Consider the following 16,587-nt stretch of genomic DNA (forward strand, 5'->3'; position numbering starts at 1 on the left):
ATTTTTGGGACAGAGAGAGACAGAGCATGAACGGGGGAGGGGCAGAGAGAGAGGGAGACACAGAATCGGAAACAGGCTCCAGGCTCCGAGCCATCAGCCCAGAGCCTGACGCGGGGCTCGAACTCACGGACCGCGAGATCGTGACCTGGCTGAAGTCGGACGCTTAACCGACTGCGCCACCCAGGCGCCCCAAAAGAGCCCATTTCTAACCTGTGGTGATTGTCTTTATTCTTAAAGCCATTTGGGAAAAGAAGGTGTTCTAGCTCCAACTTCTGGACTCTTCTAGAGAAAAAAACCGAAAAACGGAACCGTTGTTGCTGAAGGCTGACCTCGATCCTTCCTGCCGCTGCTGTTTTTATCTTCCTCTTATTGGGCCCTTGTGGGATTGGTAAGAAAGTACGTAAGTGCCCTCGCGGTCCTCTCACCAGCGTCCCTGTCCTGCCTCCTGTGCCCAGCGTGAGGGAGCAAAGCCTGCGTGCCCCTCCCTCCCCACACCCCCCAGCGCTGAGTGGCAGATTAAATGACTCCATTCAAGAAAGGAGGCTGTACTGGTAAGGTGCAATCATCTCTGACTAAAATCTCTTTTTCAGATATATAATGGTCTAATCAATATTAATAGAGAGGCTTATCTGTTTTCCTCATCTCCCATGTCCTTAAGAGTAGATAAAACGCTTGTAAAATAGGATTCTATTCAGCATATACTGATTGCTTCCAAAACGCATTTTCTCGAGATCTGTCATCAAGCGGGAGTCATTACGGAACCACTAGGCCCAGCGCCGCCGTTGACAAATTTGGGGAAGATTCTTTGATTATTTTACCCAACATGTGATTTAGCGGCTGTGGAGCTTCTCTAGATTCGAAATGTGTTCGCACCTGTCCCGCAAGGCCATCCTGGAAGGCAGAGCATTTTCGACAAATGGACGTTCCGAGGAGGGAGGGCTCTAGAGCCCGGGTGTAGGGGGAGAGCAGGGGAGACCCCCGGGGAATCACGGGTGGGAAGGGAGCAGACCCCCACAGACACCCGCACGGTGGCCTATGTCAGAGTCCAGCTCTGAAGGCAGGCGAAGCAGGGAGAGAACAGGGCGGCCCCAGGAGCAGGCCTGGGACGGCTGCTGTGTACGAGCCCGGGCCGGTCACCAGACCCTGCCTGAGCTCTTTCGCTTGTCCTGAATCCGGGACGAGCCCAGTGCCTTCCAGACCCCAGGTCTAACCTCATCTACTTCTCAGGGGGGTTGGGACCGCAGGGCCCCTTTGGGATGCCTCAATTTTCAGGGCAGCACTACTCGAGGAGTGCTTTGTAGACTTTGCATCCAGTAGGAATAAAAATAGAGTATGATACAGACACGGTATGAATAAAAATCGTGGAAGCAAAACAAAGTATTACGGCCGACTTAAAAATCCATGATGAACCAATCCAGTGACTAGACAGGCTGCACTTTGACAGCTTATGACATGTGTCATATATAGCATATAATCCAGCGCAGCCGTTTAAAAGCATCGTGGAGATCTGGACGTGTCGACACAGAAAGACATCCAAGACATGTTGCTGAGTGAAAAAAAGCGAGTTGCAGAATGATTCATACAAGGTGAGCTATGGGAGGAAAGAAGAAAATAGTATGTAACTAGCAGGTATGTAATTTCTTAGGGAAAAAAACTCCAGAAGGATGTGATAAACTGCTAACAAGGGTTCCTTTCATGGTCCCTGCTCTGGAGCAGGGAAAAGATTTAGGGAGGGTGGGGGAAAGAGGATGTTAGCATTATCTGTAATTTTTTAGGGGGAGGGTACATAGTCATGCATTTCTTGCGGAACTAAAAATTATTAATAAAAACATCTGGATTGGAGCGCCTGGGTGGCTCAGTCAGTTACGCGCCCGATTTTTGCCCAGGTCATGATCTCGCGGTCCGTGAGTTCGAGCCCCACGTCGGGCTCTGTGCTGACAGCTCGGAGCCTGGAGCCTGCCTCAGATTCTGTGTCTCCCTCTCTCTCTCGGTCCCTCCCCCCACTTACACTCTGTCTCTCTCAAAACATGAACGAAACATTAAAAAAAAAAAGAAGAAATAAATAAATAAAAACATCCGGATTACTTGGATTTCCACGTCTTGACTGCTAGCTTACACCAGGCACAAAAAAACCTCCATTCCAGGTGGATCACAGATCTAAATGTCAAAGGTCTAGTAATAATAAAGCTTTTAGAAGAAACTAGAAGAATACCTTTAGAGGCTGAGCTAGGCAAAAAAAAAAAAAAAAAAAAAAAAAAAATTTTTTTTTTGACTGGACACAAAAGACATCCACTATAAAGGAAAAAGCCAGTAAGTTAGACTACATTGAATTAAGCTACCTTCAAAAAGAGGGTTCCTGCTCACAGTATAATGTCCTCACAGGTCGCTTATCAGTTTCAGGGAAAAAATATCACTGAACCCCACCTGGACCAGGTAGGTGATCAAAATTAGCATCCTTAACGAGGAGCAGAGAGAAACTGTGTGGCCCCAGATGCGAGACCCGGTGACCACTCGCACAGGATGCCAGCCGGCAAAGCAATATTTCCTCTAATCACAAGAAAGTATCAGACAAACAAAATGAGGAACGTTCCATCTGAGAGGGAAGAGGGGGAGGGACTGTATTGTTCAAAATGTCAATGTCATAAAAGACAAAGAAAGGCCATGGAAATGTTCCTGATTGAAGGCAACTGAAAAGACGTGACAGTAAGAACAATGCCTGACTCTAGACAGGATTCTGTACTGGAAGAGGGAAGACGCCACAAAGGGCATTATTAGATCAACTTCAAAAATGGAAATACAGATAGTAAGGTAGATAGAAGTATTATGGCAACGTCAAGCCGACTGAAGTTGGTAGCTGCAGGGTGATCATGTACGGGAATATTCCTAAGAAATACAGACGGAATCATTTGGGAGTAAAAGGTCATCACGCACACAACTTACTCTCAAGGTTCAGAAAAGCGTTGTGTGTGTGTGTGTGTGTGTGTGTGTGTGTGCGCGCGCGTGGAGTGGGGCAGCGTGGTGAGAGAGTACACACGATAAAGCAAATAAGAGAGAGCAGGCTAGTTCCCTGATCTCTTCTTATAAGGACACCCATCCTATCAGATCAGGGCGCCCCTCTTAGGACGTCAGTTAATCTTCGTTACTTCCACAGAGGCCCCGTCTCCGACTACAGCCACCCCGGGAAGCCCTAAGGCTTCAACATACGAATTTGGGCAGGACCCAAACGCTCGGTCCAGAACAAGTGTGAACACCGAGAAGCAGGGATCAATGGAACCATCCCGGAAGCTGCTGCCACGGGCACTATTTCCGGAGGCTGAGCACAAGCACGCACGCTGGCCTAGCAGTCCTCGCCAGCGGAAGTGGGTGCAGACGGGCGCCAAAGTCTCGTCGTACAAGAATGTTCACAGCAGCGCCGTTCGCAACAGCACGCCTGAAAACAATCCACATGCCCATCAACAGAAGGACGGATAAATAAATGGTGCATAATCCTACAAAGGAATGCGAGACATCAATAAGAACGAACAAGTGACGGCCATAGGCAATAGAAAGCAATCTCTAAAGTAGTGCAGAGAGAAGAAAGCCTTTACCCAGATTCACCTACTGCTCGGGGAAATTGTGCCAGACGCAAATGAGTACATATTTATGGTCTCATTTCTGGGAAGTCGGAAAGGGAAGGGCAAATTTAGTTTAGCTAGAAGCCAGATTGGTGCTTACCCTTGGTGGAGGGAGCGGGGAGGCTGGAATAGGGCAAAGGGGACTTCTGGGGGCTGGTGAGGTTCCGTTTCCAGACGTGCTGTGTTCACCCTGCGAGGTTTCACCAAGTTGCACGTTTATGACTTTGCACGTTTACGCATGCATTCTTTCATTAAGGGTTTACATTAAAAAGGAGATACCTGGATACTTATTAAGTTGGGATTCTAGAATCACGCATGGCCCCTCTAAAATTCCAAATCAGGAGGTAAGGAGTGGGGCGAGTGGGAGGCGAACAGGTCCCAAATCTGCTTTTTAGGAATTTTTTATTCAATTTTAAATTTAATTCAAATTTATTTAAAATAGATTTTTTTAAAAAAACAGTTCACCTATTTCCCTCACCCCCTCCCCCTACCTTTCGCAACCACCACACCAATCTGTCCGCTGTATCCATGGGTTGAGATTTCTGGATTGTTGTTTGTCGTTTATTGCTTTTTGGTTTACACCTGTAAGAGAGCTCGTACGGTATTTGTCTTGCCTGACTTACTGCATTTAGCACAATACCTTCCAGGTCCGTCCATATTGTGGAACATAGTAGGTGCTTAGTATATGTTTTTTCTTTTTTTTTTTTTAATTTTTTTTTAACGTTTATTTATTTTTGAGACAGAGAGAGACAGAGCATGAACAGGGGAGGGGCAGAGAGAGAGGGAGACACAGAATCCGAAACAGGCTCCAGGCTCTGAGCGGTCAGCACAGAGCCCGATGCGGGGCTCGAACTCACGGACCGCGAGATCGTGACCTGAGCCGAAGTCAGCCGCTTAACCGACTGAGCCACCCAGGCGCCCCTGTTTTTTCTTTTTTTAAACCAACTTGAATAGAAGGAACCAGAGCTGACAGCCCCACCTTTGCTAGGAGAATTCTACTTTCTATTCTGCCCCAGCCCGCCCTTGGGCCCAGAAAACCCTATTTCCACCTGTCTCTCCTGGATACACCCTCCTCCTCTTCTCAGGTCCCTTTTTCCTTGCTCCACTGAGGCTCAGCACCAATCCCTCCTTTTTTCTCCCATTCTTTGTCCTCCAGGTCCATGCACTCGGGTGAAGGGGAGGAGGGGCCTTTCTTATGCATTAAAATTTTCATCTTTATCAGCACCCGTGACATTGTCACCTGACAGAGCTCCCAGCCCTGCCAATTAAGCCACCTCTCCAGCTCTCTCCCCAAACCCCCACCACGCTAGCCCTGCAGAGAAATTACCTAGCTGTATACACCTCTTCTCCCTAATCCGAGAAGGGAACCCTCTCAATTTGTAAACCCTCATTCCTGCCATCAGAATGGAAGCCGTCTACTCACTTTAGAACCACAGGCTTTAAAGAGGGCAGGTGCGGGAAGGAGGGATTCCCAATGGGCAGGAAGAAACTTTGGGGCGTGATGGATATGATGCAGAGGAGGAAAAACTTCCTTCTATCCTCTTAGGTTCCATGGCTGGGCCTAAGAATTAAATTGACATAAGACATGAAAAAGAAAACAGGAAAAAAGCATGCACACCTTATTTAATATTTAAACTTGTGGGGCGCCTGGGTGGCTCAGTCGGTTGAGCGTCTGACTTCAGCTCAGGTCACAATCTCGCCACTCACGAGTTCGAGCCCCACGTCGGGCTCTGGGCTGATGGCTCAGAGCCTGGAGCCTGCTTCCGATTCTGTGTCTCCCTCTCTCTCTGCCCCTCCCCCGTTCATGCTGTGTCTCTGGCTCAAAAATAAATAAACATTAAAAAAAAAATTAAAAAAAAAATTTATACTTGTACACAAGAATCTTCAAAAGGAAAATGAAGACCCAAAGAAACCATTAGGTTCCAAAGGGTATATCCTTTTTGTTTTTATCATTTAAAAAAAATTTTTAATGTTTATTCATTTTTGAGAGGGGGAGAGAGGGGCAGAGAGAGAAGGAAAAACAGAAACTGAAGCAGGCTCCAGGGTCTGAGCTGTCAGCACAGAGCCTGACGTGGGGCTCGAACTCAAAAACTGTGAGATCATGACCTGAGCCGAAGTTGGATGCTTAACTGACTGAGCCACCCAGGTGCCCCTATGTCCTTTTTATTTTTTGTTATTTTTTAAATGTTTACTTATTTATTTTTGAGAGAGAGAGAGAACAAGCAGAGGAGGTGCAGACACACACACACACACGCACACACATGCGCGCGCGCACACACACACACACACACACACACAGAATCTGAAGGCTCCAGGCTCTGAGCTGTCAGTGCAGAGTCCAACACGGGGCTCAAACCCACGAGCCATGAGATCATGACCTGAGCCAAAGTCGGGCCCTTAATCGACGGAGCCACCCAGGAGCCCCAAGTTCATATCCTTTTTAAATAAAGAATGGTAAATTGTGGGGACGTGACAAGACGGACGTGCTTAGACCAGGGCCAGTAACTGTGGCACAGTGATTAGTGATGGAAGATCAGAGTTACTTTGGGGAGTCTGTCTGCACAGAATCCTCTCGGTGTTGACTCTCAGTTTCTGGTGATGAGAATGTTCTCTTCTTCCTGGTACAAGGAGGGCATCTTTCTCCCGGGAAACGTTGGGACCTGCTTTTAGGTAGAAAGGGGAGGTCAGAGAGCCCTTCCTGCATCTGCTGTTTCTCAAGTGCCTCGAGATCAAAATAATTAATAAGCAGGGGCACCTGAGTGGCTCAGTCGGTTAGGCATCCGACTTCCGCTCAGGTCATGATCTCACGGTCCGTGAGTTCGAGCCCCGCGTCGGGCTCTGTGCTGACAGCTCAGAGCCTGGAGCCCGCGTCAGATTCTGTGTCTCCCTCTCTCTCTCTGTGTCCCTTCCCCCCTTGTGCTCTGTCTCTCAAAAGTAAATAAACGTTTTAAAAATTTTTTAATAAAAAAAAGGTCAAACATAGAGGGGTGCCTGGGTGGCTCCGTCAGGTAAGCACCAACTTCAGCTCAGGTCATGATCTTGAGGTTTGTGAGTTTGAGTCCCGCATCGAGTTCTCTGCTGTCAGAGCAGAGCCTGCTTTGGATCCTCGTTTTCTCTCTCTCTCTCTCTCTCTCTGCCCTTCCCCCTGCTCTCTCTCTCTCTCTCTCTCTCAAAAATAAATAAAACATTAAAAAATTTAAAAAGGTCAAATATAGAAACAAACAGTGGAAGTTGGGGCTGGGGAGAAATAGGGAGACGTTGGTAAAAGGATGCAAACTTTCAGCTATAAGGTGACTAAGACGTGAAGATCTAACGTATGGCATGGTGACCACTGTGAGAGCACTGTGTATCACATCACTGAAATTTGCTAAGCGAGTAGAACTGAAATGTTCTCACATTTCAAACAAACAAGAGATGCATTTGCAAAAATTAGCTAGATGGGGGGATCCTGGCCCGATGTATACATATATCAAATCACCATGATGTACACTTTAAATATCTTCCAATTTTACTTGTCAGTTACCCCTGGAGAAACTGAGGGGGGCGGGAGAGAGAAGGAAGTCCACGAGAGGAAAGTGACCTGCCCAAGGTCTGTCAGAGAATTCTAACAGACTAGAGAACTGATCTCAAATCTGTCTTCGTGGCCAGAACTCACACCATGGTTGTCAAGCCGAGTGAAAACATTTCAAGCAGCTTCTGTTCTTAGTATATAATTGGCCAGAGAAAGGCTGGACTTGGGGCGCCTGGGCGGCTCAGTCGGTTAAGCGTCCGACTTCGGCTCAGGTCGTGATCTCATGGTCCGTGAGTTCGAGCCCCGTGTCGGGCTCTGTGCTGACAGCTTGGAGCCCGGAGCCTGTTTCAGATTCTGTGTCTCCCTCTCTCTGACCCTCCCCTGTTCATGCTCTGTTTCTCTCTGTCTCAAAAATAAATAAACATTAAAAAAAAATTAAAAAGAAAAAAAAAGAAAGGCTGGACTTGGTCTGCAGAGCGTTAGGGAGACTCGGCCCCTGTCTTGACCGGGCTTCTTTGCCAGGCCAGACTTGCCGACGGGGCAGGTGTGATGGGGGTGGGCAGTCACTTGCTCCTGCCTTGGTCAGCGGTGATTGACAGTGGGATTCTGGGATTCCGGAAGAACAGGGCAGGGCCCCCATCCCCTAGGAGCTTAGTCCAGCATGGTGTATGGACCCCTAACCAGATCATTACAATGGAGCAGCAAGACAAGTCGAGGGTTCTCAACCCAGCCCGGGCAGGGCTTCCTGGAGGAGGTGATGCCCCTGAATGCCTTTGCCTCCTCTTGGAGGTCCCCACATCCACCTCTGTTGTCCCACCAACTTGGGGCCTTCTCCCACCCCCCAAGCATTCCTCAAGCACAACCCCTTCCTTTTCTTCTCCTCAACACAACTGACCCAGGTGGCCTTTTCATAAGGAACTTCACCGGAAGTTAAAGAGCATAAATAAGGGAAGTTACCAGCAGTCTGGCTGCGACAGGCCCGGTTTCTGATCCTGGTCCTGCGATGACCGTCAACTGAATCCCAAGTGCCTGCATATCTCACAGAACCCCGTCCATTTGTAGCTGTTCCTCACTCTCTATCTTGATGCCCGTCCCTTCTTGAATATCCAACACTAAGAAGTCACGCTCCGGGCAAACGGTGGGTAAGAAATGGGCTTAGCACTCCCTCCTCTCTCCCCTTTCCACAACAGGCTCAGAAGCCCTCCCCTCTCTATCCCATTCTCAAGGGCAACTCGGGGTTCTTCTCCTACAGAGGTATCCCCAGAAAACTTAGCACACAGGAGGGCAAGGAGAAGGGCTTCCTTCAGAGGAGAACACACAGGGCACAGAATCTGGAGTAGGGACCATAACGGGAGATCACTAAGTCCGTGGGACTGGGGCACCTGGACCCAGCTGGTCAAGTGGCTCAGCTGGTCAAGTGTCCAACTCTTGATTTCGGCTCAGGTCATGATCTTGCAGTTGGTGAGTTCAAGCCCCGACGTGGGCTCTGCACTGACAGCGAAGAAACTGATTGGGATTCTCTCCCTCCCTCTCTCTCTGCCCTTTCCCCGTTTGCTAAATAAATGAATAAACTTTTAAAAATTAAAAAAAAAATAAGTCCATAGGACTAGCCTCTACTTCTCTATGCCCGTCTGCAATCCCCCCCCCAACACACACACCGTTGATCCCTGTTAACCCCCACCATGATCTTTAAATTAAGGATGTAGGAATAGTCTCATAGGGGTGCGATAACATGCCTATGGAGAGGAAATGAGGAGATATTGATTGAGATCCACTGGGTATACAGTACATAGAATAATGCCCCCCAAGTGTCTCCCTCCTCTTCCCCGTGAATATACTCCCTTCCATGGCAAAAGAGACCCTGCAGAGATGATTAGGCTAAGGATCTTGAGATGGAGAGATTATCCTGGATTATCTGGGTGGGCCCAACACGATCACAAGGGTCCCTGTAGGTAAAAGAGGGGGCCAGGAGAGCTGGGCTCAGAGTGACAGAGCACAAGGGAGACTTCACTGGCCACTTCTGGCTTTGAAGATGGGGAGTAGGAGCCACGAAGTCAAGGAAACGGAGAGGCCTCCAGAAGCAGAACAGCCCCTCTCCTGAGCCTCCAGAGAGGAATGCAGTCCCACCGACACCTTGATTTTAGCCCCGTGAGACCCCAGTCAGGCTTCTGCCCCCAAGAACTGTGGGATGATGATAAGTGTGTGTTGTATGTCACGGAATTTGAAAGTTACCTACCTACCTGCAACACCTCCCGAGGGATTGGTTGAGGGCGCTGAGGCTCAGATTGTCCAATGTCCTGCTCCAGGCCACCCAGCTGCTCTTAAGCGTGGGTTTCTCAACAGCAGAGCCTGAGGCAGGGGTTCGGGATTCATGATTTCTTGAGGGAGTCCCCTTCAGCCAAAACACGTAAAAAAGTAAGAGAAGCAGCAGAGGGAAGGGCATGAGGGTCTCAGGGCAAGTCACTGCATGGGTCACCCTGGAACATAAATCAGCCAAGAATATTACCTCCACTCCTGGCAAGGCCCTCAGCCCATTGTTCCCTGCGTCAGCCCGTCATTGGCTGGCTGGTGGGTGCCCTGAGGAGCCGCTAGAGGTAACCCACTGCCCAGAGGGCAGATCTCTGCAGAAGGGGCAGCTATGAGCCGTCAGCAGCCCACGCTCACGCAGCCAGGGATGGGTAAGTCACAGCAGCATCCCCACAGGTGTGGCCCCGGCCCCGTCTCCGACAGATGTGAGAGCCCACAGCCCCGGGCACGTATGGGCCGGCCAGAGAGCACTGCGCACCGAGGCATGGAAAGGGGGCAGCTGGAGCTGGAGACAGGCTTCCGGGCCGGTGAGGCGGCGGGCCAGAGGCTGGGGGCCCCCACGGTGCCCAGGCAGCAGCACCCCATCCTCCCCCACCCCAGACCAGAGCCTTGCAGGTTCCTGATTCTCCAAGGAAATTGGATGTTGATGGTGTTCACAGTTCCCTCTCCCCTTCTCCTTGCCCTCCCCTCTTTCTTTCTGAGCCCTGCCCCTGAAGCTATTAATATCCAACTTGAACTAAACTGTGATTGTATTTCAACTTTCCTTTTTTTTTTTTTTTTTTTTTTTTTTTTTTTTTTTTTTTTTGCCACAAGCAGGTTGTTTCTTCAGGGTGGTGAGCAGAGCTGGGATCTTGCGTCTTTCCAGCCCACGGTCTGAGGGCTGATCATACAGAACTGACCCGCCAATACCAGGTCCGGGAGGAAGATGAGCGTTTCATTTTCTGCCTGTTTTATGTGGTGGCGGCTTCTGTGCCCGTCAGGAAACTCTGAACACATTTCATGGCCGGCTAATGGAGCAGAAATGTGCTCTCTAGTGAGGCCACGGCCAGGCCACGGAGAGCTTGGGGAGAGGCTCTGCCCGTGGGCCACCGGCTGCTGTCCGGACAGGATGGAGGAGGGAGGGTGGCAGGGAGAGGGCTAGAAGCCTGCCCAGAGGACACGCAAGGTGGCACCTGCCGTTCACAGAGGGGTCTGCCGTCTCCGGTATCTTATCAGCCCCTTGATGATGCTGGAAAGAGTGCTGTGGGGCACCCCAGTCCACAAGTGGGGAAGCCCATGCCCACACTGACCTCACACCGTGCCCACGGATTACCGGAAAGGTCAGGGACGGAGCTCGGGTGTCCTGGCCCACAGCCTGTCCTCCAGCCTGGGCTCCAGCTCTTGCCGCCAGAGTGAGAATAAGATGGGGCTCCCCCAGGCCAAGCCCCTGCTCCCTGAGCTTTCCTCCCTTCCCAACCAGCAGCCAAGCGAGCTATGTGTTTCCCACCAGGCCTCTTGGGCCCAGAACCCTGCCTCTTCTTGCCCACGCCAGAGGGCAGGTGGAGACCAGGGCTGAGTTTAAACCCCTAGAGCCAAAGGTCATACAGTCCCTCTTCCAGCCCAGGAACACGGCCCCACCAGGACCCCCAGACAGTCATGCTGGGGACCACTTTGTCCCAGAGGCAGGAGGTTCATCAGTGGTCGGTTTGCCTGGGACAAAAACAAAAGAAAAAAAACCCTGGAAGATGGAACACTCTGAGAGTTCCTGGGCTTGGCTGCCGGCATCTGCATTGCATTGCCAGGGGAAGAAGTAAGCTGGGGGTTGACCCGCCTCGGGGGAGAGCTGGCCGCTTACTTCCTAGAAGTAGCTGCTTTTGTCAACCCCCTGCTACATGCCGTGCAGTGTGCAAAGAGCTCTACATGACCCATCTTGAGGACCCTGCACACTGGCCCTGGGACACAGAGCCAAATATCCCTATTGTATAAACGAGAGGAAGTCCTCATGTGAGAACGCCCCTGCAGTCTCCTTGCATCCACTTAACTCCCAGAGACCATCACAGCAGAGAGGAGGAGCCTCCATTCACCAAAGGGGAAGCGAGGCTCAGAGAGGTTAGACAACTTGCCCGAGGTCCCCTAGCATTGACAAGCGCCGGTCGGTGCCGGACTTGTCCCCAAGGTCCCGCTTGCTCGTTTCCACCACGGCTTCCGTAGCAGGGGGCAGGGGCAAGGGGAGGGGGCTTCTACGTCCAGGATGGAATCTACACACTGGACGATGAACAGGGGAGCTCGAGGTCCCTCCCCACACACCCAGGCCACAGAGGGCAGCCACGGACAGATGACAGACACTTTGCCCTGGGAGGAGAAAGCCTCACTGTAGCCCTGCTCTGGATACTGCCCTCCAGAGTCTGCGCTGGGGACACATGCATCCCTTTGGTGGGCATTCATTAAGTATCTATTGCCGGTCATATACTTGGCCAGTAATCTGCAGAGCCCAGCTGAAGTTCCCCAGCTCGGCTCCCCCGGTCTGGTACTCTTTACCCCCCCACTAGACGCTCCCTCTGTTTTGCAGTCCCCCAGATATGCACGCGTGTACGCATGCAAATGCACACATGTGCACACACACACACACACACACACACACCCTCCCCTAACCAGCCACCCGTAAATTAGGTCAGGCCCTCGAGCCAAAGTGAGGATGAACAGAACGGATGGAGCGATGCAGCGGCTCAGCAGACCAAATCTTGGGAGAAGGGGATGGAGGGGAGAGGTGGAGAGGGGACAGGGTGGGCGTGGCTACCTGGGAAGACAGTTTCAGGAAGCGGCCAGTGCGGTGCGCACTGGAGGGGGCCCTGGGTGCGAACGTGACGTTGGAACAGGCAGACTCGGGCAGCCCTCGGCAGTTTAAGTGCAATGCAGGGAGGTGGATGGGTTGGGAGTCAGCCCCCTCATAATGCGGGGCCCTGGGGGAAGGTTTACAGACCTGCTCTGAGCCTCCATTTCAACATCTGCAAAACAGGGACGTGGCACTGGGATGATCGTGGGGATGACGTGAGCTGGAGTGTGGGGCATGGAAGGACTTCAGAGGTAAGAATCACCTGCAGGGCGGCTGGGTCTGCCTCTGCTCCCGCCCTTACCCATAACAGCAAACACAAGGTCAAAGGGCACCCTGCGCCCGGCACCGTTCTAGGGCTCCCCGTGAATTCTGTCCTGGCATTCTCATGCCCACCCTAGGAGGTGATGCTCTGGCCGTCACCCCCAGTTCTGAGCAGGGAATTGAAGCACAGTGCTTGCCCCAGATCAGGGCAGAGCCAGGCTTAGAAGGCTCCGGACCCTGTGCTCCTTCCCTCCGCCCCACCACAGACTCTGCCGCTCCCGCTGGCTGCCCGGTCTCAGCAGCAAGACTCAGCTTTGTGCCCCGAGGAGCACCTTGGGCGGCCAGGCAGCAGGGCAGGGATTTGGTTTCGCTGTGGGGGAAGAAGCCCCGAAAGACCTCCTTGACTAGAAGCGTCTCCTCGGCTGGCTTACCCCGAGACCTTTAAAGCGAACGGAGGCATCATCTTCAGAAGACCCCGGGCTGAAATACACGTCGATATGTGGGAGGGCTCTGCTATGGTCTGTTTGGCAGAGGCCGGGTTGGATGGTTAGAGGACTGGCTTTGATTTTAGAGAGGCACACAGAGGTGAAGAGGATCATGGTCTGGAAAAAAAGCACAGAACCACACAGGGACGGATGAGGGCAGTCCGCAGGGGAGGGACAGAGCGGGGGGCGGGGGGTGCACAGTCTGGGCACAGGAGACTGACGCCAGGTGGAATATTCACACTGTTTTTCAGACGTTTTTCAAGGAAGTGACATACAGATCAAAGAGGAGGGAGTGGCTCTCAAATGGAGCTAGAGGAGAGGAGGCAAAGCCCTTTTTACTCAACCTCCATTACCCACCCCCATCGTGGCACCTCCAGGGCAATCTCCACAGGCCAGGGGTCCCCCAGGAACCCAGTTTGCAAACCACTAATCTCCCCGCAAAGAGCAGTGGCCTTGGAGTCAGTTCAGGGATCTCCTCTGTAAAGTCTCGGAGGTCTCTCCTGGCTGTGACATTCTAGGTGGTTTGGGGAGAGGAATAAAGGGGGCCGGCCGGGGACAGTATTGCTGACCATAGACCCTCCCTGGTTCAGCCAGGCTTTGGGGTCACATTTCCTTTTCCCAGAGCCCTGACCCTGAGCACAGACCTCCGTGGACACCTGGGATTGGTACACAGGAACCGGTGACAGATGACAAAAGATGAGGTGTGGGGTCCCGTCCCTGACCCCCCAACTGCTCACAAGGTCCACCCACATGCATCCGATGCATGCATTCCTGCACTGTCTCCACACCAGGAAACGGCCGGCTTTGGCGGATTGATATCACGGGGTGTGGAGTCAGCAGCGTCGGCCTGAGCCCCATCCTGCCCCTTCCTGGCTGAGCCTTCCTGGGCCATTAGGAAGCATTATTGCATTTTCTCCCCTCAGAAACCTCACAGGGCCGGGAGGGCAGAGACGATTATCCTCCTTGTATAGCTGAGCGAAGAGGGGCTCAATGAGATGAAGTGACTCTTCCAAGGTCACACAGCTAAACCCTGGCAGAGCCATAAACCAGGACCGAGTCCTTTCCCCCGTGAGCCTCCCGTGGGGCTCAGATGTTACACCTGCAAGGCTCTCGACGCCGGGTAGGGGGTGGGGGGGGGGGCGGGTGGGCGAGTGGGAGATGCCCAGACCTCCTCCCTGGAGGGCACTGGGGTGCACAGGCCCTAGGATGACCACAGAGGCAGTGGAGCAGGGCACCAGGGGCTGGAGGGGGACAGCAAAGGCCTCAACTCACCCTCGACACTCATCACGGCACTGGCCGCTCAGGAGAGCGAGGCGTGGTGCCTCGGAAGCGAGTGGACAAAAGCTATTACGGCAGGTGAGCTTCCGGGACTCAGATGCCTCCCTCAGGGCAAGGCCGGGAAAAGAGCCCTGGGCTCCCAGATAAAAGGTTCTGGCCCATGGGGTGGAGGAAGACCTGGGACCCCACGCAGAAGGGAACTCAGACGTGGAAGGAAAGGCCATTCTGGAGTCTGTGTGGGAGCCTCAGATCCAGGGTCGTGCAGGAGGCCTGAAAGGAGAAGGGGACAGGGTGAGGATAATAAGCTGGCGTATCCCAGGGGTGGGGGCACGCAGCGGACGGGCTGCAAAGCAGCAGATGACTGTGCCATCCCCCACCCGAGCCTGCACCTTGGTCCCAAATCCCTTCCCCTGGCCAGGGCAGTCCACGAGGCCCCCGCCCCCGGGCCCCCAACGGCAGCCGGGGTGGCTCCGGTGCGGCTGCCCGACCCTCCTCCTCTCCCACTGATGCAATTATTCATCTAGCGAGTTCTCAGCGTTGGAGTTAATCTCTCCCCCTTCTCAGCAACCCCCAACGTCCCCCCCCAAGTTCGGGGAGGGGAAAAGCGCTGGCGGTTCCGTGTGGTGTTGATTAGAGTATTGATCCTGGCTCCAGCCCGCTGTTGCAGCCCCAGCATCCATCAATGCCAGGCAGGGCGGGCGGCAGACTGGCCTCGGGCCGGGCCAGACCGGAGTGCGCCCGGAGCTGCTCTCTGGCTGGAGCGAGGCCGGGTGCGCTGGGCGCTGCGAGGTGGGGCTGGGTGCTGGCCACCTGTGATCCCCATCACCTCCCTCCTCTCCCGGCCCCTTTGCCCTGTGGCCCTTGATTATTCATGGCTGCTTTTATCTGGTCGTTCTGGCTGACAGCAGTCCCCCCTCGTTTAGGGAACCCCTCCAGTAAACTCCTCCTCTGCAAAGTCCTCTGGTGAGGTTCGGATTACACTCCACTTCCCCCCCGCGCGTGCAGAAACTGAGGCTCACAGGGGTGAGGCGAGGTCAGGCCACTTGGGCAGGGGAGGGGCTAGACCTGAATGCCACTTTTCTGCCAGGCCACACCGCTCCCCCCAGCAAAAGGAACAGAGACGCTAATTGAGCCGCTATGTGCCAGGGACACATTCCCTCGCTGACAACTCCTATTTATCTTGTGATGCAGAGGTTCATTATCCTCATTTTACAGATGACGACACTTAAGTAACTTGTCTCCCGGTGGCACAGCTAGGAAGTGGCAGCACCGGATTCAGACCCTTGTTTGTGAAACTCCGGACCCCAGCTCTTTCTGTTTGTCTGGCCAGTCCCCGTGGAGAAGTGGTTTCACCCCCCTGTGTTCTCGTCGTCCCTTTACACTCACTACAAGCGAATTGGTGCTATTATCCTCTATTTTTCAATCGGGGGTCACAGGGGAAACTGAGGCGTGGTGTGGGGACGCGGCTGGAGAGGGCAGAACCCGGACTCCAGGCTAGGTCTGCCGACTGCTGCTTCTCTCATGCCAAATCCACCCCTACTGTGTGACCTCTCCTGGGCTGGACTGCCACAGAAACCCAACTCGCTCCTTTTCAAGGAAGCCTTCTCAGACTTGCTGCGGGGCGACCGCTCCCTCTCCCTCCACGGCTCCAGGTTCTCTCCAGAAAGGAATGAATGTGCTCAGTGTCACCGCCAGCCTTCCAGAACTCCCCTGCCCCTTCCCTCCACCGGGCCTCCTCTCTTCCCTACTACCTGTGACCCCTGCTCAGGCGCACTACCTCCAGGGAGCCCAAGCCCACCTGACCCCCATCACCCACCACTCGGCCTCGGAGGCCGGGCTTCTGATCTCACCACTGAGCGCAGCGGCCTGGGCAAGTCGTTTCTACCCTCGGTTTCTCACCTATGCGCCTCGTTGGAACCACCCAGAAGCTCTGGAGACTGTTAAAATGCCAGGCTCCCACTCCCGAGATTCCGATTCAGTGGCGCTGGGGTGAGGCCTGGTCGTCTGCATCGTGGAAAGCACGCAGGTTTTCATTCAACCAATATTTATTGGATGTCTGTCCAGTTGGGAAGCCCGGCATGGACAGGAGCCACGGCACGCTGGGTGGCCTCGGGGGTTGCCGAAGCTCTGCTCTCTGTGTGCACAGGGCATCGCCCCACTTGTGCAGTGTGGGGTAGAGGGAGGGTGAGTGTGACATGGAAGGAGCTGGATGTGTGAGGAGCAGGGGAGCGTCACCTGCTATGTTCTGTGTGCTGCAGCGGTCAGGAACCGCCAGGCTGGATGGCTTCTGGGGTCCCTGCCACGCGGGGGACCCGGGGT

General features: G+C 53.2%; 1 long non-coding RNA gene across 2 annotated transcripts in view; it reads right to left on the reverse strand.

The window, feature by feature from the left end:
- Positions 1 to 222: 222 nt before the first annotated feature.
- The window catches only part of LOC132660983 (uncharacterized), an 85,214-nt gene continuing 68,849 nt past the window's right edge, over positions 223 to 16,587 (reverse strand). The window contains exons 6-11 of one of the 2 annotated variants that reach the window (XR_009601989.3): positions 14,263 to 14,538; positions 12,937 to 13,107; positions 12,392 to 12,464; positions 9,366 to 9,517; positions 5,038 to 5,175; positions 223 to 3,430 (exon numbers count right to left, since the gene is read on the reverse strand). This is a non-coding gene — a long non-coding RNA (uncharacterized LOC132660983). The remainder of the gene's footprint in view (positions 3,431 to 5,037; positions 5,176 to 9,365; positions 9,518 to 12,391; positions 12,465 to 12,936; positions 13,108 to 14,262; positions 14,539 to 16,587) is intronic. The other variant, XR_009601990.3, reaches the window with a different exon arrangement.

The sequence above is a fragment of the Panthera onca genome, chromosome D1, assembly GCF_046562875.1.
Source record: "Panthera onca isolate mPanOnc1 chromosome D1, mPanOnc1 haplotype 2, whole genome shotgun sequence".
In the NCBI taxonomy this organism is placed as follows: domain Eukaryota; kingdom Metazoa; phylum Chordata; class Mammalia; order Carnivora; family Felidae; genus Panthera; species Panthera onca.